At 40.1% G+C, this 23,376-nt stretch overlaps 1 protein-coding gene across 4 annotated transcripts in view; it reads left to right on the top strand.

The window, feature by feature from the left end:
- Window positions 1-23,376, top strand: part of LIMCH1 (LIM and calponin homology domains 1) — a 351,601-nt gene that overhangs the window by 180,170 nt on the left and 148,055 nt on the right. The gene's annotated exons all lie outside the window — the stretch shown is intronic.

Genomic DNA, 23,376 nt, shown 5'->3' with positions numbered 1-23,376 from the left:
CTTCACCTGAGCCCCGGCCACATTCTGCTCCTGACTCTACGGCCCCCTTTGCTTTTTAAAAACTTCCATTTCTTAAAATGAGGATGGAAAGAAGTGAGGAGGACACTGGGGAGGCAGGGAGGAGTCTGGAGGGAAGGGCTGCGCCTCCAGCCTTGCCCACTTAGTCCTTGTCCTTCAAAGTCACTATTTACTGCAGGCCAGGAAAGGAATGGGGGTTATTTCTGGACAATTGTGTCATAAAATCCCGTCAGACCTGTCTGAATGCTAAACGCTCCATGGCACTGGTTATCCAAGGGAAGAAAATTTTCCTTAGCCAAATTTATGAGGCTGGGTTGAAAACCAGGTTGAAACAGAACCTGGCGAATCCCCATGGCAAAATGATTCATCTTGTGGAGTCGGAAAATCTATTTTTATCACCTTTATTCAGCCAGCTCCTGATTTTGATTCTCTCACTGAGCTACGGCCATTTCCTTCATGGTGCTGAATAGACCAAATGTCTCAGGAGTCTGAAACTTCTCTCCCCCAACTCCCAGTGTGGCTGATTCAGCAGCCCCGGGAGAAAGGGTTTGTGCTGTACTGCATGGGGTGGATTCTGCACAAGGTGAAGGTCAAATAAAACTGAGAGGCTGCAAGTGTCAGCAGCTGGCCTTTGACTCAGGAATCCTGCCTGAGGGTATGTGCCACTCTGCTCTCCTGCTCTCTCTGTAAGGTGACTAGAAGGTGACTGGGCAGCCGTAACTCCTCCAAGTTTGAAGACCTTCCCAAGGGAAGAAGGGGCAAGAATAAGCCACTCTCCTTATAGCTGCCTTTGCATCTCCTCAATCTAATCATCGGACAGAGAGGGACTTCCTGACATCATTGTATTCATTTTCCCATTTCCATTTAGTTCTATAACTATGCATTCCAGGCTGCTACGTAGTCCCAGCTGGTTCTTGCTGGAGTCCCAGCTAATGCTGAGAGGAGTGGCGATTGCTTTCTATAATAAGAAAGTTTAAAGGATAAAGATATGGAAGAAGAACTCACTCTTGAGTTTCCTTTTCTAATGGATTCAGCATGCTTACTCTCTGGGAGCTATAACAAATGGTGATTAGGAAAGCAACAGGAATGTCAACTAGACAGGAACAGTGACCATGGCTGTTGGGGGCATTCCCTGCACCTGGTATATAGTAGGCACTCAATAAATATTTGGGAAATGAATGGCCAGGATACTGTTCCTTACAGGCTTCATTTGGCCTTCTTAACAGCTCTCCTTCAGGACGTAGTATGCAGGGCAGCTGGGAGCTGACATTCTGGAGTGAGATTCTGGATTGGCAGCTTCTCAGTTGTGCACTGATCTTTGGCAGGCAGCACAATCATTTGTTTCCTCGTCTGTAAAAATGGACATAAGATAGTAACTACCTTATATAGTTTTCATGAAGAGTAAATTAATTAACATGGGTAAAGAGTCTAGATTTTTTTTCTTGTCATGTGGTTCAAGATATGAAGAAGAAGAAAAGCAGGAGTAGGAAAAGAAGGAGAAAGAGGAGGAGGGGGAACTTTGGCTATTGGGATAAATTTGGGACCCTTTGAGATTTTGGCCTGCCTTTTGGGTTGAATAATTTCCTAAACCATGAGTCAGTGATTTTTAAACCTTCCGTTGTCCTGTAGAGAGAATAATTTGAGAATAAAAGAATAAAATGGTCCAGACATGGTGGGTCACGCCTGTAATCCTAGCACTTTGGGAGGCTGAGGCGGGTGGATCACCTGAAGTCAGGCGTTTGAGACCAGCCTGACCAATGTGGCGAAACCCTATCTCTACTAAAAATACAAAAGTTAGCTGGGCATGGTGGTGGGCACCTGTAATCCCAGCTACTCAGGAGGCTGAGGCAGGAGAATCGCTTGAACCCGGGAGGTGGAGGTTACAGTGAGCCGAGATCGCACCACTGCACTCTAACCTGAAAAGAATTAAAAAAAAGAATAATAAAATGGATTTCAGGGGGAAAATGATGACAAATTATTGCCAAGAGTTATTGAACTCCTGCTCCTTGCCAGGTACTAACCATATTCAGTGTTGAAACAAACTGTCAGTCCTTGCCCTGATGGACGCTGCAGTTGACTCTCAAGGGCTGCTGGGCACTGTGAATTCAATGGCTCAGCGAACACAGCTGCTACGTTCCTTGTTCCTACCTTTTAAAAAGGAATGTTGAGTAGATCTAGAAGGATGAAGCTTTAAACCTAGCTCCCAACAGGGAACGAGGGGTGAGGAAGTAGGGAGAGATTTGTGTGTGTATAGAGTGGCAGACGAAGTATAAAGGCAGTGAAAGAAATGTAGACATGGTCATTGGATTGAACCATGAAACGGAAGGGAAATCCAAAGCAGTAATGTATCATCCACCTGTGAAATGTAAAGAAGCACAGGTAAGTAGTCAAAGAATGAAAGAACCAAAGCAGTTGTTGTAATGATATAAAATAAGAGCCATAGCTTATTAGACCCTCAGAGTCCCAAAGCCCAACCTTGGGAGTGTAGATTCAGGAAGGCTGGATTCCTTTGGCATCTTCTCTTTTCAGCTCTGGGTATTGCCACAGCAGGTGAGCTTGTGTTTGGTCCCTTTCAAAGCCTGGAGTCTCCCATCTCTTGGAAATACAAGGGTATGTATGAGCTACCAACTCCCATCTGGCTTAGATGGTCTGTGGAACATTCTATTTTAATTTGGTGAGTCCTTTTTTGACTCTAGAGTCTTCAGCAGTACCTGCCCTTCACACCGTTCCCTCACCTTTGTCAGATCTTCTTTTGAGTAGCAGTTTTATCCCTAGATGTCTTATAGCCCAGACCTGGTAAATCACCAATGTGAATTATAGAACGGAATCATTTTTCATCCTGCTTTCATCCCAGTGGTGGATTAATTTTTTGGATCTCTGTTTTCTATAAGCAGTCATTTCTTCCACAGCAGCCATCTGTGAAGAAACAGAGCTTACGAAATGACTGGGGCATGTTTTACATGGCTGTGCTCTGTTCCTTCTGTTTGATTTCCATGTAAGCTTTGGCAGTGAGTTCCACAAGCATTTCTGTGGGAGGTGCTGGAGAATGACTTTGGTAAACAGCCCCTTGGCTATTGTTGGCCCTTTCTCTGCAAATACCATAAAGGACACAACTTGAAAAGTCGCTGTGGTTTCTGAGCCCCTCCTTGGGCCGACCCCAGGTCTGACATCTGTAAAACTAAACTCAGCCATGCTTGTGGTAGAGCAGCGATGTAGACTGGGTCTGTGTTTGCCTGGCTTTTTCTGGGCCACTCTGGGCTGGATGGGAGCTCTGACCATAGAACTTACTCCCCTCCCCTCATTACACATCCTGGGATTTTCACACTAGCCCTCAATCTGCTGGAGTCTTTTTAGATAGAATCTCATTTCATCTTCCTCGTTTCCATTTCAGGTTTTCATTCCACTAAGAATGGAATGGCTGGTTCCATTGAGAACCAGCCTTAGGAGTTCTCAATGTATTGATTTTATTTACACTGCTAGTGTTACATTTTGCTTTTAGGAATATGGAGAAGCTTAGGAAATTTTTGGACATACGTTTTTCTTTCTTTTTTTTTTTTTTTTTTGCTAATTGCCAGAGGATTCTGCTCTCAAATTACTCAATCAGGGTAATTAAGTACTAAAAAAAATTTAAATGTGTGAATTTAACGGTAAAAACTTGAAGGAAAAAATACCTTCCTTATAGGAAGAAGGTAAAAATGGATATGAATAAACTTGTTAAAAAGAGAAAACTGATTTACCAGCAACTGAACACCGTTTTGTTTCTTGAATTTTTTGCCGTTAAATAGGCTATGCTATTTCCTGAAGTTGACCCATTTTCCTTGCTTCTGCCAACACTCCCTTAAGATAAGCATTTATGAAGTTTATTCCATGCTGATATTTCAATTGTTTCCAGAAATCCATCCCATCACAGCAGCTTCCATACTGCCAGGGATCCTGACGTCAGTATTTCCTGAAGTTAGAGGACGATCTTACATGTATGTAAGTGTAGGTATCTATAGTAAGAGAGAACAACTTGCTATATAGTGCTCATACGAGTCAATGCCATTAAAGTGAAAATAAGAACTAAAAAAATTATAACATTGTCCTCACATTATTTTTAAAGCATTATCTGTTTTGATGCTGGCAAAACTGATTACCTTATATAATGGCCAAAGGAACTATTCACTTTCAAGAAATAATCAACTAGCCTGTCTTTGTTTTCATCAGCGTGTTTTTTGGTGACTAATACGTTGATTTGATGAAAGCTAATTGCACAAACTTGCGATTTGTGGGGAAGAAAGTAACACATGGAACTATGTCTAACAGATGTGGGTGTTCATTCCATTGGTGGATCCAGCACTTTCTTCCTCAATAAAGAGTATTTGTTCCTAAAATAACTGGTGTCCTTCAAGGCACAGAATGTCTAACTCAGCTAAAGGTATTTAATGTATATTATAAATGTACATATATATTTTATGAATTTTAATAGAAATATGTTAATTTACATTTATAAGTTTAAACATAAAAACATAAAATATATGAAATATGTTTGAGTGTATTGTTAGGGACATCTTTGGGCTCCTGTGGATATACTGTTTTTTCCCTAACATAACTTACATTTAAGAAAATTGTATTTTTTCATGAAATTTACTCAAGTAAGACTGTAGGCTGAGTTTAATATATATGACAACTTAACTTTCGGCCCATATTGCACCAAGTTAAAGCTTTCTTCTTTGTCTTTGAGCACAAGAATAAAAGCTGGCATACTATCCGATGGACTGAAATGTGTCCTCACGGTCATTTTGACTACCTTATGAGCATGATTAATTGACAACATGTTGTTACTATCTTAATTCTTTGGTCTGAGTCTCAGCTCCTGTGTCAGACCTCTGAGTCCCAAATGTAGCACCACAGTCGGGTCTTCACATCTTGGCCAGGTTTCTGTTAAAAAAACAAAGGTGCCTCTGTGTTATACTTTTATGGAGCACATGTGGTGTGTATTTGTTTTGTGATAGGTTTTTATCACTTGGTAGAAAGATGTTACTGTATCTTAAGTGAATGATCGTTTTCACCCCATTGCTCCACAGACCCTAGTTGTTTCTTTCCATGGGCGATGGATTTTTAGGAGAATGTTCACAAACCTGCTATGAAAATCTTTCTTCTCCAGATGTCTACTTCTATATTTTTATCTGAAATTCAACCTTTTCACCTATGGACATGCTTCCCTGCAGCAAATAACACGACAAACTCTTTGTCTTTATATTTCAGACTCCCCACCCATTCCCCCCTACCCTGAGCCTTCTCAATTCCAAACCTATGATTATGCTGGATGCTTTACATGTTATGCTCCAGCTTGTAATGGGCCAACTGAAAGATAAACTGCTATTAAATAAATCTATGACTCTTTTGAGCACAAATAGAGCTGCTGAAAGAGTTTAAAAACATAGTGACTCCTCGAAAGACTGTGAACATTCTTGAACCCTTTGAATCAAAGTGAATTTTCTTCACTCTCAGTGTGTGGGTATACACTGAAACTTATGAGAAAGAACCTCAGTAGCAAGATATTTGAAGCCTTTTGTGTTCTTAACCCTGCAAGGTTTTTCTTGGCAAGACTTGAAGAAAATGTAGCTGTCGTCTATTTTCTGCTCCTGTTGAGGGGAGCAGTTGAGTCTGGGAGGCCTCTGATGTGTTGGGGAGAAGCCTGCAGAGTAGAGAAGAGCCCAGAAGCTCCAGGTGCCCAGTGGTTCCCTAGTTATTTCATTACCTAGTTACCTGGTTTTCTATTACCTAGTCACCTAGTTATTCCATTCCATTCAACCTCCTCTTCAAGCAAGGCTGGGTTGTTCTTCTATTTTGATCTTTTCTCATGTGTCTCTGTTGCTGTGGAGCTGCGACATCAAAGCCTACCCCAGACCACACGTGTCTTCTGTTGCCACCACGTTTCCCTCTGGACACTGGATCAGCCCTACTGCCTTTAGGATGCTTGTGCTTTCCAGGAAGCCTCAATTTATCTGTGCTGGGGCAGATGCTGAGGACTACACAAGCTTCACTGTCATGGGTTTAGCCTTCAGGAACTCCCCCACTTGCCTAAGTTACCTCTTGGGTCCTTGATTGAAACTCCAGTTGCCAAGTAATGAAGATACAGAATTTTGCATTGATCTCTCTTCCCTTTGCCATCTTACCTGTTTCCATTCTGAAAAGAAGTGCTCTGAACTGGCAAATGCCTGCAAGGGACTTCAGTGTCATAGGACAGGCTACTTTGACTCCTTTGTATAACCTCAGAGTCACTGCTAGTACAAGGGTAAAACAGATTTTGTTCATCGTACTCAAATTCAGTGTGATGTGAGCTTCTGGAATGCTAAGAAAAACTTAGAGATATTTTTAGCAAAAATGAAATATTTTGATGCCTATCGCTCACCTGAAAATTTTCCCAGATTGGCTATTTCTAGATTTTTAGCAACTTCACAAAGGGGTATTGTATTTGAGTCGGAAGAGAAAAATCTTTTTATTTCCTGTCCTTGATGTTTAGTGGAATTGATAAAAAGCATCAAGGATCTTTGAGTTCTGGATCTCCTGCAAAAAAACACATTATGTAAGAAAGGACTTGAGTGGTTTTTTTCCTGTTTGTCAGTATGAGGGGAGAGTTACTGTGGAAAGTGAAGGGCAGTGATCAGCAGGAATGGAAAACAAAGAGCTTTGCTAGAAAATCACAACAAGGGTGATCAGGCAGTTACTCTGTTATCTGGCTCTAAACTTAATGTTGACATTGACAACCGCTTTTACATCCTCCCCCCCAACATAGTTAACAGGCTCCTTACTCATTCCTGAAAAGACACTGTTGCAACTTGAGTTTTAGGGTTGTTGGAACTACCTGATGTTTTATTAAATGGTTATTTAATCAATAAATGATTGAGTGATCATCTCTTATGGCTGATCAGAAAGTATTCATTAAAAAAGTCATAGGTTTAACTTTTTTAAAAGTCAAGTCAACGCAGAGCTTATGTATTTAAGCAGTTAGAAGACAAAATATTAATATGTTCGGTTAAGAATATCCATTTCATTTCATACTTGGCAGTTAATTTTTTTTTTTTTTTTTTGGCCATAGTTTACATGGTCCAACTGTTAGGTTGGTTAAATTTGCCGATATGAAATATTAACAATGGGGTGAATGCTTTATGAAAACAAATTGTTTCTGCTTGGTCTACCTGTTCATTCATTCATCAAGATTTCCCAGGCTCTGTCAACTGATTTCTAAGCAGACATTTGATGATATATTGTTATAGGAGTAAACAATATGTTATAGAAATAGAAAACTGCCTTCCATGTAGAGTAGGAAGAAGCCTTCATTGGTCTGTTTTTTTGTTGCTGTTGTTTTTTTTGAGATGGAGTCTCTGTCACCTAGGCTGGAGTGCAGTGGTGTGATCTCAGCTCACTGCAACCTCTACCTCCCTGGTTCAAGCAATTCTCCTGCCTCAGCCTCCCGAGTAGCTGGGAGTACAGGTGTGCGCCACCATGCCCAGCTAATTTTTGTAATTTTAGTAGAGATGGGGTTTCACCATGTTGGCCAGGCTGGTCTCAAATTCCTGAGTTCAAGTGATCTGCCTCCCTTGGCCTCCCAAAGTGCTGGAATTGTAGGCATGAGCCACCGTGCCTAGCCTGTATTTTTTTTTTTTAATAAAAATAATCCTTGGATAACTGTTTGTCGTTCTGTTACACTTGTCTATCTATAGAATGAAATCAATGTGTTTTTTTCTTTTCTCAACTTTCTTCTTTTTTATTCTTCTTTAGCCCCATCATCCCATCTCTTTGTTCCTAAGTCTTTCAGATGCTTTAACCACACTATTTTCTTACCTGATTCTCTGTTCCACTTAGCATGCTATTCCAGGCAATGGATGTGTTGCTTCCCCTGTGATAGATTATGGCACTAAAATAGTAATGAGCTTTAGTGCAATAGGAGCAAAAATTACTCTCCTAGGTAAGCCCCATTCTTCCCCTAGCTCATTTCAGTGTTCCATTAGCCACAGAAATGCCAAGGATTCCACATACCTGCATATGTGTGTATATATATATATATAGAGAGAGAGAGAGAGAGAGAGAGAGAGACAAGCAAGAGAGAGAAAAAGAGAGAGAGATTGAGACAGAGAGAGCTATTTCCCTGTCAGGTCTTTATTACTGGAAGGGTCAAAGATTTGCAAATGGAGATTTTTCTTTACATCTTCTTCTTCCTATTATCCTTTTTTGCAAACAATGTTTATTTTATTTTTAATTGACAAGTAGTAATTATATATATTTCTGGGGTACGAGGTGATGAGGTGCTCTTATGATGTCTATACAGTGTGGAATGATCAAATCAGGCTAATTAACATGTCTGTCGACTTATTCTTTGTGGTGACTTATTTCTTTGTGGTGAGAACATTTAAAATCTACTCTTCACATAGTTTTGACATATACGTTGTTATCAACTGTAGTCGCTATGCTGTCTAATAGATCACTAGAACATATTCCTCCTGTCTAACTGGAATTTCTTGTGCTTTGACTAACATGTCACCTTTCTCTACCCACCCCTTGCCTCCTCCTCAGCCTCTGGTAACCCCCATTCTACTCTCTACCTCTATGAATTTGGCTTTTTTAGATTCCACATATAAGTGAGATCATGTGGTATCTGTCTTCCTGTGCTTTTTATTCCTTTTTTTTTTGTTTGAGACGGAGTCTTGCTCTGTCACCCAGGCTGGAGTGCAGTGGCACGATCTCTGCTTACTGCAAGCTCCGCCTCCTGGGTTCACGCCATTCTCCTGCCTCAGCCTCCCGAGTAGCTGAGACTACAGGCGCCCGCCACCATGCCTGGCTAATTTTTCGTATTTTTTAATAGAGACGGGGTTTCACTGTGTTAACCAGGATGGTCTCCATCTCCTGACCTCATGATCTGCCCGCCTTGACCTCCCAAAGTGCTGGGATTACAGGCGTGAACTTTTTATTCTTAAAGATATCAACTACGGAGGCCTAGCTTCATCCCCTGTCTTAGCCACTTCCCAGCCCAAGGTGACCTTGGGCTAATAATTTAATTTTACTCTAAGTTTCACATGTTTTCATCTGTAAAATGACTAACTATACTACTGACCATAGAAGACCATTGTAAGGATTAAGTGAGCTAATATATATAATAAAATATACAGGTATTATGAATATATATGCATACATAATATATAGGTATATATACAGATATAATATATGTATATTATATATCAATGCATAATAGTATACATATATAATATATACATATACATTATAAATATATACATAAATAATATATAAATATATAAAATATGCACATACATATATACACATATAAATGAATACAATATAATATACATTATAAATATATACATAAATAATATATAAATATATAAAATATGCACATACATATATACACATATAAATGAATACAATATAATATACATTATAAATATATATAATGTTTTATGACATAATATATGTGTGTGTGTATATATATATATATATAACAACGAGTACATTTACCTAGTGCATGGTATGTGCTCAGAAAAAGATGACTGTAGTAATGGTGCTGGTACAGGTGTTAATGTCATTCATATTCTTCCCTAAACTTCTATTTTCCCATCTATTAAATGGCATAGTAATAGTACTTAACTCATTAATTTGTGAGGAATAAAGGCATATGGATCAACGTAGCATGTGGCCTGGCACATTATAAGGTCTAAGTGAATGGTGATGGATACTTCTGCAATGGTACAGATCATTGTACTTCTTCTGTTTATCTCTACCCTTTGTTTAAGGCTTACACTGTAATCCATAATCTTACCATGAGGTCCTGAAATTACACTAGCCAAATCAATTTGAACCAGTGATTTGCTTTCTTCATTTCTGTTTCTCATTTGTAAAATGAGAGTGTTGAACTAAGTACTCTGAATAGTTTCGTCCTCTAAAGTATTTTGACAACCATTTTATCTCACTCAACTCATTTTAAGAAATACTATTAGTTTAGTAAGGTTTTTGGTGGAGCGGGGGCAAAGAGGCTGTCTTGGAGCCTTACTAAACTAATCTCTTTAGTTGTTCAGTCAGTTTTCTGTTATTCAAAAAGTTGGGCTGGTTTGTTTGATTAATGACACCATCAACTGGCCCTATTCCAAAGTGTAATTGATCAGTCCATAATTCCCCAAGTCATTCTTATTTCCTATGGTTATATTTTTAATTTATAAACCCTTGGCCAGTGTCACCAAAAATGAAATCCTGATGCCTTCCAGATATATGTTCCAAATATCGAGAAGCAGTATTCAATTTTGTCTCTTTGCCAATGGCTGCTCTCACCTTGTTCCAACTCCCAAATCCCCATCTCGTTTTTTCCTTTTTGGAGAATAGTCGTGAAAAACTGGTTCCCATTATAATTCCATCACCCCTAGAGGCAGGAGGACTAAGTATGCAGTGCAGTTTCAGGCCAAGAACATTGGACTGGAGGCGCAAAGAGCTGGGTTGCAGAGCTGGCTCTGCCTCCAGAGCTGAGGGGCTTTGGGCAGGGTACTTTCTGTTGCTTTAGTCCTTAGTTGTCTCGTTTGTTGAGTGAAAGATGAAACGGAATGATTCCTAAGACCTTTCTACCTGTGAACACTCATGGTTTCTCTTCTTTCCCATTTTGTCCCCTACTGTTAATTTTTTTAAAAAGACTCTGGGTCTCACTGTGTTGCCCGGGCTGGTCTCAAACTCCCAAGCTCCAGCGACCATCCTGCCTTGGTCTCCCAGAAGTGCTGGGATTACAGGCATATGCGCCACTGTGCCGGGCCTGTTAATATTAACTACCATTTATTTAGTACCTACAATATGCCAGATATTAATCTAATAATAGTTAACATTTAGTTTGTACTCACCATGTGCTAAGCACTTTATTTCTATTCTTTACTCCTCACAGTAACCCAACAAAGTAGATGAAACTAGTGTCCTCCTTTTACAGATAAGGAAACTGAGACATCCAGTGAAGTCCAGGCTCATGGGTATGCACTTGGTGAGGGATAGAGCCAGAAACTGAACCCAGGAGGCTGATGCCTTGCCCTTGCCCTTGCCCTTAGTCATTTTATTATATAACATTCCTGAGGACTTTATTTTTTTCTTTTTCTCTCTACAGTAGCACTTGGAAGGATATAATAGTACCCTCGCTTAAAAAATGAAGAAACCAAGTGCAATGAAGCTAAACTATTTAGCTAAAATTACCCAGCTAGCGTATGACAGAGCTGGGGATCAAACCTAAGCCTGGCTCCTAACCACCATGTTCCAAGACCAGAGTGGATTTCTTACTTCCCTCACATTATCTTGTGGGTTAGTGATAAGTGAAGTACAGTACATTTTAAAAAGAAGGATACTTTTGCTTTCTGTTCGTTAATTTTTTTAAGCATATAAGATAGAAATTTTGCTAGATTTACTTGAAGAAACAGATAGAAATCACTTTGTAATCAACACATGATTTATATGTAGATAGATTCGTTTTATTAAGATATTACAGTTTAATCTAGTTTCTGTCAGATTTGTCTTATATTTCAAAGAATGCTGTCTGAAATATTAGGTTGGTGCAAATGTAATTGTGGTTTTTGCCGTTAAAAGTAATGGCAAAATGAAAAGTAATGGCCACAATTACTTTTGTACCAACCTAACAATAAAACTTGGCCATGTACACAAATTGTAAGAGACGGCAGGCTTCACCCCCAGTATCCTCAGTGTGGCTGCCATTTCTTATGCCCACTCTCCCTCATGCTGCTATTTAAAAATTGATTGCCCTGTTTACAAGGTGAGACTCAAAATTTGATATAGAATCTAATGGGTTAATTTTATATTGTGTGTATGTATTTTTCCTATCAATTAAGTCAACAGGTATTAATTTAGCACATGTGGCAGGTGATCAATTAATACCTGTTGACTGAATTGATAGGAAAAATAATTTGATACCTTTAGCTCATTTTATTCTCCTAGGTATTTAAAAAATGAGCCTTCTACTTTCAAAATGCTCTGGAGTAAACAGCTCAAGGCTATCTCATTTCACCATCTCTGGGTGCCTCAAGTTGGAATCAATCATACACCACTTGGCCTGAAATTCAGATAAGAGTTGACAGGAAGTGGGCAGGAACTGTTTCCTTGTTTTTTATTGTTTGTGTAAATGTTAAGTGCCATGGCAACAAAAAACTAACAACCAGATGAAGAGCAGAAACATATGGAGAAGTGAAAGACTGCCTTGAAAAGATATATTTGAAAGAAATTATTCATTTGGCTCATCTTGATATGAGTGAATGTATTGCTAACATGATTGATTGTGTTGCTGAGTAGAAATGCAAGCTTACTAAGATTAGAGAATTAATGAATTAATTGGTACCCCTTCTTATTCTACAAAGGACTTGAAACATAAAAATATTAAGTTATACTTGGGGGAAAAAGTAAAAGCTTTGACTGTGGAAAATATCAGTGTAACCAAAAGATAATATAATTTTTATAATCAGGGCATACACTTTACTCTGAGTTTCCTGGCAGCCACAGCAAAAAGGAAAATATGATTAATTACAAAACTTTTAGCTTCCATCAGACATAGTCAATTTCTCATGAGGAAGAAAGTCATTCTTAACATCTAGGTTTAAAATAAATTCCATATTGGAGACTCTTTGATTCCAAAAATTCAGAATGTGTTCTTTCTTCCTCCATGATAGGAAATTGATCCCATTCAAGATGAGAAGTGAGTTTCTAAAGTCATTGTCAAGCCAGCTGTGTAATTAGGTAAAAATACAGATGGACTGTAAGGGAAAATATGTCTTTCATCCTTCCAGCAATATCTACAGAGTTCATGAGTTTAGTTGAACTTTCATAATTATGGACATTTATAACAGCCTTGCCTTCTATTGCTAAGCTCAGAGATCATTCCAAACAAGTGCATGATTCTTAAATTTTTCTAAAGGAGTTGCTCAGGACAGAATAACACTAGTAAGGCTTGCTTTACTTTATACAGTTGTATCATGAAGTTAGCACTTACTTTTATCAAGTTCAAATGGTCCATACTGGGCATCTTCCAGGGGTAGGCTGTATTGCTGGCATTGGGCACTCCAAGGATATAAATACGAGATAAAATTAGAGTGTTTATATGAAGCCAAGGTCAAGGAACTATACACTGCAGGCCCAAACCAGCCTGCTCCCTTTTGTTCATGGCCTGTGGGATAAGATTAATTTTAATATCTTTAAATGGTTGGAAAAAAATAAAAGAAGAATATTTCATAATACATGGAAATTAAGTGAATTTCTAATTTCAGTATCTGTAAATATAGTTTTATTGGAACACAGCCATGTTCACTCATTTATGTAGTATCCATGGCTACTTTCATACCGCAGTGGCAGAGTAGATACAACAGAAAACATATGGACCACAAAGCCTGAAATGTGTACTATTTGGCCCTTTCAGAAAAAGTTTGCCAATTCCTGTTATAGTGGAGAAAGTGCTTTCTATGTGTATTAGTCTGTTCTCGTGCTGCTAATAAAGATATACCCAAGACTGGATCATTGATAAAGGAAAGAGGTTTAATGGACTAACAGTTCCACAAGGCTGGGGAGACCTCACAATCATGGCAGACGAGCAAGGGACATCTTACATGGCAGCAGGCAAGAGAGAGTGTGTGCAGGGGAACTCCCCTTTGTAAAACCATCAGATCTTGTTATGAGGCTTATTCACTATCAGGAGAACAGCATGGGAAAGACCCGCCCCCACGATTCAGTTACCTACCACTGGGTTCCTCCCACAATTTATGGGGATTGTGGGAGCTACAATTAAAGATGAGATTTGCGTGGAGACACAGCCAAACCATATCACTATGTGTTCGTGAGCTGTGTGATGAGTCTATGAAAAGAAGAACGGTCTTCTCTTGTAGACAGCCCCTCTATGTGGTGCATCCTTTATATCTCCATATACTGATCTTTAAAACGTGGCATGTGCCACGCTTGCATCGGGATCGATCTGAGAGCAAGAACACTCCAGAAGGCTGGAATCATGAGCTCAGGGCCCAGTATAAATGCCATCGCCTTACTTTGGAGCCTTTCCCTACTGGTTCTTGTTCTTTTGGAATCAGTGACTTTTCCTGTCTCTTGTTCTCCTAGGCTGTTGCTCACCAATCCATAAAAATTGTAAACATAGATATTTAACAATTTTGTGCCACAAAATATTCAAATTACCCTGCCACTACCTCTTCTAGACACTTGGTCTGTTCTTTATTAATGCTGTCCTTTTCTCAGGAGCTTGGATAAAATAGCTTTTTAAAATATTTGCTGAAATCTGTTTGCCTTTCTGCTAGGCTCTGCATTTTATGTCCTTATTACTATTTGATTATAATGATTATGATAATTTTAAAGCTTTATGTAATCAGAGGTAAGGCAGACTTTAAGAATTATGAGCTGAAAGTTCAGGTTCGTGGCTCATAGAAGTAATATATAAAGTTAACTCCTTAGGAATTTTAATTCTTTGAGGTGAACTGTTTAAAAAATAAAAGTGCAAAGTGCTTATGTGTTTAATTCCTATTGCAATTCCCAAAATCTGAATGGAGATTTATAAAATCATGTAATTACGGGGTTAACGTGACCCTAGGTGCCACTGGTATAATCAGCCTTCCAGGTGCTACAGGAATCTCTTCTCTCCCTTCTGGAGTGATGGCCAGCTAGTCTCTGTGAGATCTCTCGCAGTCGTGGGCAGCTGTCTGACTTCCGGTTTAGTTCTGTTATCACGTGAGTGTCTACCGTGCCAGCCACTGTGCATTCGGGATTACAATCATGAATGGCATGGTCTCCACCTTTGAGGAACTATCTAGTGGAGGAGGCAGACAATTTCAGTTTAGCATGGTAGGTGATAACATGGACATTTTCACAAAGTGCCATGGGAATATAGGGGAGGACCTTAATTGAGTCCACTTGGGAATTTGGAGAAATCTTCCTGAAGAAAGTAACACAGGAGGTGAGTCTTGAAGGATAATTGAGTTCACCAGGCAGAAAGAAAAAGGTGGTATGTATGTTCCCAGCAGATAGAACAGCATGATGGAGGGCATAGAAACATGGAGCAAAGTGTGCAAGGCACCGCTAGACCAGTGGATGAGGTGGGGTGTGGTGGGGGATGAGGAGGGCAGGGAGATATGGACTAAGTCTTGAGAGTCTGTTGTGTACCTGGTAAAGGACTTGGGATCCATTTTCATGGTGATTAAAAGAAAGTGGTAACTCTGAATGATAGGAATGAAACAACGGAGGAAGGGAGGCTGATTTCAAAAGGATGTTGGTGTCAATGGATCAGACTTCATAGTGTGCTGGTGGTGACCTCTGATGAAAGATTCTTGAGCCAGTTTCAGTCATCTTCCCTCTTGGATCTAGGAACTGGAGACCAGCTTTGGTATTCTCCATTCATTTTTGGTTTACCTACTATGTATTGCATACCTACTATGTACCAGATCCTGTGCTGTTATCTCAATGTGTAGGGACATAAAAACAAAATAGATAATATCCTTGACCTAAATGAATTCTCAAGCTCAGCAATATTAGGCCAGGGCAAGTCAGGTTCAGCACCTGGGCCTGGAGAGGCTGTGGTGTGGTGGCCAGCTTTGTTGGTTTCCAAGCTCAAATTCACTAAAGCCTGTTCTTTTCATGGTTGGCTTCAATCCTTATAAAACTACAATTTTCGGAATCCAAAGTTTTCTTCTTGAGAGCCATTTGAATCAGTTTTTCCATTCTCTTCTTCTAAGGAAAAGGAACTATTTTGCTTCCACTCATATTTAATAGATCTTTCACTATTTCTCTTTTTGTCATTTATCTATTATTGCAATCGAACTAGGCAACAATCACAGAACCTCAGGGCTGTAAAACAAGTGTTCATTGCTCATGCACCTGAGATGGCTGGATTGGTGGCTCTGCTGAGGTTGGCCAAGGTGATGAGTGATGAGGGACTGCTCCACATACCTATCTTACTCTGATTGGCAATGCCAGGCTTGTGCTCATGCTTCCCAATTCCTTCTGCTGTCACCCATGAGACCTTGTTTCTGGACTACTCATCATTATATCAGTATTTCTTCCTAAAAGGTGCGCTCAGACCTGTACAACCTTCCTCAGGCGTGGTCTAACCAGTAAAAACTGTAGGGGAACCATTATTTCCTATCCTCTGGAGACACTGCTTCTATTAGTGGTTAATTTAGGCTGAGATGGGATTAGCTTACTTAGCAGATGAATTGCACAGTTGGCCCTCATCTCACATTAAGCTTGAGAAAAATAAAACTTCTCAGATTTTTGCCATATATATTGCTACCAAGTCTCATCCATCCTGTGAAAAAAAATCTTTGTCTTTCATGCCTAGTCCTTGAACCGTGTCAATTGGGTTTTGTAAAGGGTCTTTGAAATATGTCTTGAATTAACTACGTTCATTCATTCCATAAATATTTATCATGTCCCTATTAGGTGCCAGGCACTGTGCAGGGAACAAGACATGAACATAGTCCTTGCTCTTGTAGAATTTGTGCTCTACTTGCAGAAGGGTAGGGTAGATGTTGAAGATTCAATAGTCAGGATTAAAAGGCATTATCTACTTTGTGACATGTTTGTTGCCATGGAGTCTTCTCCATTCTTTTTGAGAACTCCTGTAGTTGATTAAAATTCCGGTCATTGCCATTTGATTGATATTTGGGGTTTTGGTGAGATGTTGACACATCTGCTCAAACAAGGCATGAATAGTTAGCGGATGTGAAAACTGTTCACAAATTGCAAAAAGCAGGTTTCTGTTGAACGTTATGAACTTGATTGACATCACACTCAGGGTGGTGTTGGTTTAGCAAGCGTGTCCTACTGTTTTCATGGAAAGTTCAAATATCTTTCCCCTGTGCCACTTGATGGGCATAAGTGTGAAGGATTTTAGGCAAAAGAGCATGTGGTGAATACTGAAGCCTATCAAAGCTTTCTGTCAATCACAACTACACGGTGTGCCTATGTTAGAGCTAGTTGACCACCTTCCATTGGTTCTAAGGGCACCTGGTTAGCAGTGTACTTGATGTTGCCCTGGCTCTAAAGCTGGGGTGTAAGTACTGGGAGGAAGCATCACCCCTTTTTGACTAATCCAGCATTCAAAATGCAAAACAAATCTAGGTGAAGTTCTTTCATTCGTTGAACAAATATCAGAAAATCACCAGTTACTGGAAATTGATCAGCAGGCAGAATGCCCTTGAGGAGCTTATATTCTAATGAGAAAACAGATGACAACAGTAAAACTAATAAGAATTTTTTTTCTTATATATTTAGGCAGCAGTTTCTATAAACAAGGGTGTAAAGTGCTGAGATGAAAGACTGTAGAGTGTTATTTTATTTTATTTTTGAGACAGGTTCTCATTCTGTTGCCCAGGTTGCAGTGCAGTGGTGTGATCACAGCTCACTGCAACCTTGACCTCCCAGGTTCAGTGAATCCTCCCACATCAGTTTTCTGAGTAGCTGGGACCACAGGCATATGCTACAGTGTCTGGTTATTTTTTATTTTCAGTTTTTTTTTTTTTGTACTTTTTGTAAAGACAGGGTTTCACTGTGTTGCCCAGGTTGGTCTTGAACTCCTGGGCTCAAGGGGGTCTGCCTGCCTTGGTTTCCGAAGGTATTGGGATTACAGGTGTGAGCCACCACACCTGGCCAGTAATTTTAAATAGAGTGGTTGGCAGAGTCCTCACTGAAAGGTAACATGTAGAGCAAAAATCTGGAAAATGATCTGAAAAAAGAAGTTGGCCAAATCCCAGCACTTTGGGAGGCTGAGGTGGGTGGATCACCTGAGGTCAAGAGTTCAAGACCAGCCTGACCAACATGGCGAAACCCCATCTCTACTAAAAGTATAAAAATTAGCTGGATGTGGTGGCACATGTCTGTAATTCTAGCCACTTGGGAGGCTGAGGCAGGAGAATTGCTTGAACCCGGGAGGCAGAGGTTGCAGTGAGCTGAGATCATCCCATTGCACTCCAGCCTGGGCAACAAGGGCAAAACTCCATCACAAAAAAAAGAAAAGAATATCATAACATACAGAGATCACCAGTGTCAAGGTCCCTGGTTCTACTTTTTTGATCACTAACTCTGCTATTAAATTAGCTACAAGTTTTTGAGTGCCCTGATGTGCCCAGGCACTGGGCAGTTTACATCTATTGCTCGCACCTTGCCTAGGAAGTATATTATACCTCCCCATCTACAGTGGAGGAAACTGAGACTTAGATGAATTAAGTCAAGCCTCATATCTTAAGCAGCAGCTGAGATGGGATTTGAATCCATCTGACTTTGAACTTCTGGAAGCCTGAGTATTTCCTCCTGTCTTGTGGCTTCTCTCTGTATAGACATAATCTTGGTAAAAACAAACTGGGAAATTACCCTTTGAACCAAGCAATTTGGGGAGTGTTTTTGAAACTAAGAGAATGGGTTTCTAAGAGATAAAATCATATAACTGCTGTTCTTTAAAATTCACCACAGGGTCTACTTTTTCCAAGAAATCTCCCCTGAATAAGGGAAAGTATTTGGCATACAGCATCCAACTAGGTTAGTAGAGCTCTTTATATAGCCTATCTGCTATTAAAGCAGCCATTCTACACAGAATTCTGTTTATTTTAACTGTCATTAATGGCTATTCCAGGAATCTATCTCTATTTCTTTGGGATACAAAAACAGTTCTGTATGCACTGATTATTGATTGCTTGACAATCTTGACACATGATGAACACAGACCTTCCTTGTGTTCCAATGTTGCAAATTGTATCATCATGTGGGCTGTTATAAAGTGGTTCTCATTTTTCCATAGCATCAATACCAGGATGGAGGAGTTGCCTCCATTTATAAGGTCATCATGACCAACAATGGCATAAACGCAAAGATAAGTGTAAAATTACCTTTGAAGCTTCGTAAAAAGGGTTATACAAGGGAGCCTCATGTACTAGTGTGCATAAAACACACTAAAAATATACCTAACTCCACTCTCTCATATATTTAGAGTTTACAAGAATCGAGAGAAGAGATGATTTTTAAAAAGGTATCCAGGGAAGTTTAAACTGATGCTTTTTCTTTTAATAAATAGGTCTAAATCAAGCAAAGATGTTAAAATGTGTGTGTTTTAAAAATCTTTATAGCTTCTCTCTCTCTCTCTCTGTGCGTGTGTGTGTGTGTGTGTGTGTGTGTGTGTGTGTGTAATTAGAATGGTGAGAATTCTTACTAAAGGTGGCCTGGCGAGCAGACCCAGCACAATTTTTATCAGTGAGATGTTAAAACACCACTAGAAATGTAAGGTGCTGAGGGAAACTTGATATACCAGAAACTTCTCCTGACACTGCATGGAAGGAACCCTTACCTAAGCCACATAGGGTGAAGGTAGTCTGGCAGGTTGGAAGTGCCAAGGGCGGTTCTACACTACCCTCTAGTGATGGTGGCTCCGGCTCCAATCAGTGCGGGCTTTTATGGGGGCTTTAATTGTGAGGTTAGGATCTGAATAAGAATCCTGGAGAGCTGACCTTGACACCAACACACACTTTTTTTTTTTTTTTTTCATATCCTCATGCTCAACTCAATCTCCTCTGAAACTTGATGTCCAATAGCTAGGTTTTCAGGGTTGCAGATTATCTACCTTATCACAGTGGCCACACGTGTCAGCCTGGTGATGATGGTGTTTCACGTTCCTCAAGGACTCTTCATGGTGCCTGTATGTCAGTTTGTATAAAACTTTAAATGAAGCTGCTCCATACACATCAGACAAAGTAGCAGCCACCCATAAACGGTGTGTGCTTTTAGGTCACTTTGACACTTTGGTGACAACTCTTGGACCATTTCACTCTTCTCTAAAGAGTCATAAAAACTGATACCAACACTGAAAAAAAAAACTTCAAAGTTTGTCTCTTAGAGTTGTAAAGGCAGGAATGAGATGCCTGCCTTAGATCTTATGGGAATTTCACCAAAAAGAGGGGTGGTGTGTAAGAGGGTATCATTTAAGCCACTGGCTAAATGAATGGTTTAAAACAAATTAGGCAGTAATGTCTGATTATGCTTCTTTCCAGTTCAGAATCTTTATTGGTTCTGTTCCCCAGCAGGTTACAATCCATATTCCTTTCCACAGTCTGCCCAGCCTCATTTCCTGTCCCTCATTTCTATTTCCTCCACCTCCCAATACCATCACTGTCCTGGCCCTTCCCTCATCAGAGAAGAGGCAAACCTGAAGTTAGCCCTGGAGACCCAGCTCACATCACCTCACTGAAGCCCTGTTAGGCACTTCTGAGTGGGTTCCCACGCCCATGGTCCAGTTTTCTACGATGATGTCAACCATATTGTATTTATGAAAGATGCATTTGTGTATTTCCACCTTGGGACAGTAAATTTTTTGAAATGTAGAGACCATTTTCTATCAACCCCATCAGCATGTGGCATGATTCTAGCTCCTGAATGATTGGGTCAATGCTGTGAAGAGGAGGGTCCCTGTATATAATCTCAAGGCAAGCAGAACTTCTTTCTTTGTTAAAACTGTTGGATTTTGAATCTCAACAGACTTGTCTTCACCATCTGATATTATGATAAATGTTTGACTTACTAATGCAGAAATTTAGCTTTGTGAAACACCTACAGATTTTTTTTTTTTTGTATTGTCCAAAAGAGCATTGTCTTCGTGGCTGAAAAAAAATCTTTTATCTGGTTTGGCAGATTAGTTTGGCAGGATAGAGCTGGGCTGGGGATTATGACAATACGTGTGGAAGGCAATTTTTGAAGTCCTCTAAGAATTGTAGATTTTTAAATGCAATATCCTTGCTGTTTTTGCCCCCTAAAACGTAATAAAAATAAATCAAAAGTCCAGCTTCAAGTTATTTTACAGGAGCACCTTCAATTTCCTCTTCTGTCTTAGAGGGTGCATGTAACCTGTGTCCTGTTCTCTTTCCCAAAGTTGTAAAGGAAGAAGGGTGCCTCCTCCCTGTCTTGATCCTACTTCCTTCCAGAATCTTCTGAACCAAGCCCCACTATTATAGTCCATCCCTCTCACATTTTCCACCCCTCATCTTACCATCAGCTCCTACCCTTCCATCTACAAAGCTACGAAGTCCTCTTTTACTCTTAAATCCCCCTTTCCCGAACCTGGCTGCATCCTCCGACTCCCATTTTCTTCATCCTCTTCTTCATGTGCAACTCGTTGCAAAAATAGTCTCCATTTACATCATCATCCCTCATCATCTCACATCTTAAGCTTGTACCAGTCTGATTTCCACTTCTTCATGGGATTAAACCTACTCTCAGAGTCACTAACCCCCATCAGCTACCTTCTATGTGATTGATACTATTGGTCAGTCACTACCTGAAATTAGCTTTCTTCTTGACTGTTGCCACACCACAACTTCTAGCTCTCCTACATTTCCTTTATATGCACCCTACCCTTACCCAACACAGGTATTTCTTCCGGTTCTGTCTTTGATTTTTGTGCACCTCTCTCTATCTTTCTTCTCTTGACAACTCTGCTTGCTCTTTTCTTTTAAACCACTGTCTAATATGCTAAGGAACCCCAAGTCCATATGCCAAAAACTCCCAAGTCTCTATTGATAGTCCCAATCTCTTTCCAGGGCTTATTTCCGAGTACTACCTAGACTTCTTTTCCTGTGTTCCTGACAATTTCTCCACTTTATTCTGTTCAAACTGTCCAAAGTGTAATGAATCGCACAACCCGTTCCTCCATCTGCATTTCTCATTTCCCTTAACACCTTATGTCCTTTATTGGCAGCACAATTCTTATAGCCAGCATCCTGGAGGCGTTCCCAGCACTCACCCCTCCATCTCGTTGTTGCAGAGTTCTGCAGATTCTAAGTCCTCACTCTCTCACACACACATCTACCCTTTCCTTTCTATTCCTCCTGGCCTTTGTTGAAGCTCCTGTGAAAAAGCACAGTGGGGGATTCTGTTACTCTCCTGCCCTTTCACTGCAGCAGTGAAAGACTTCAAATTCCTGCACAAGGCTTTTAGGGCCACACAAGTCTGACTGTCATTTCTCTTATATAAGCATAAGGGCACAGTGGAAAGCAGCACTCTATTAATGGTGAAAGTCCAGGCTTCTGAAGTACATAGACATGAATGAAAACCTCGGTCCTCCCCTCCCTCAGATGTGCTTGCTTCTGTGTAAGCTTCATCCTTGTGTACTTGCCTCTCTATTGTCTTCTTTGTGCTTGGGTTAAAAACTATTCTGAGGCCGGGCAAGATGGCTCATGCTTATAATCCCAGCACTTTGGGAGGCTGAGGCAGGAGGATTACTTGAGCCCAGGAATTCGAGACCAGCCTGGGCAACATAGTGAGACCCTGTCTCTGTAAAAAATAAAAATAAATTAGTCAGGCATGGTGGCATGTTCCTGTAGTCCCAGCACTTTGTGAGACCAAGGTAGGTGGATCGCTTGAGCTTAGGAGTTCAAGAATAGCCTGGGCAACATAATGAAACCCTGGATGTACAGAAAATACAAACATCAGCCGGATGTGGTGTGCACTCCCATAGTCCCATACTCTGGAGGCTGAGGCAGGAGGATCGCTTGAGTCCAGGAGGTCAAGGATGCAGTGAGCCATGATTACAGCACTGCACTCTAGCCCGGGCAATGGAGTCAGACCCTGTCTCAAAAAGACAAACAAATCAAACAAACCAAAAAAACAACTATTCTGATTCTTTCCCACCTCAGGATGTTTCTGACTCATGAGAAGCCCAAGTGCTGACTTGGATCTGTCAAAGCTGCCAGGCTCTGTCTGACCCTGTGTTGTTTAATCCAACCTAAATGTAAAAGGAAAAGAAACAATACTGTGCTCACACAGATTTAAATGTTTTAAACATTATTCTCCCTTCCTTTCTCTCCAGTTTAGAAATGCTGCACATAAATTTAGTCTTGCTTCCTTGGCTGTATTTTTTTTCCCCCTCCAGAGCTGCATGGATTTTTCTGTAGGTGTTAGAAAATCTAGATTCCAATTAACTTTGCTGCTGATTACTTTGTAAATCTTGGTGAGTCAGGGCTTATTCGTAAATGATGATGAACATTTTAAAGTTCTTTGAGCATGGCGATGCGTGAGCAGAATACAGATGAACTAATTAGAATGTATAGTCGCTGCTCTTGTGTGATTGGTTTTGAGAAGGCTGTAAATAAACATGGGGCTTTCAAGTCTTGTTTATGGTTTTCAAGGGGGAAGTTTGTGTGCCTTATCTCATATGAAAAAACAGTTTACAAAATTTCTTTAAATCTCTCTTGATCTTAAGTTCATATTCTTGGGCACTAAAATGTGGACAAGTACCATGGGAAAGAAAAAGAAGTGGATATTCTGCAAAAATGCCACTGATGTTGAAGAACTAAATTCCTACTG

Source organism: Colobus angolensis, unplaced genomic scaffold (genome assembly GCF_000951035.1).
Source record: "Colobus angolensis palliatus isolate OR3802 unplaced genomic scaffold, Cang.pa_1.0 Scaffold29, whole genome shotgun sequence".
In the NCBI taxonomy this organism is placed as follows: Eukaryota; Metazoa; Chordata; class Mammalia; order Primates; family Cercopithecidae; genus Colobus; species Colobus angolensis.
This window is presented reverse-complemented; position numbering and strand designations above follow the sequence as displayed.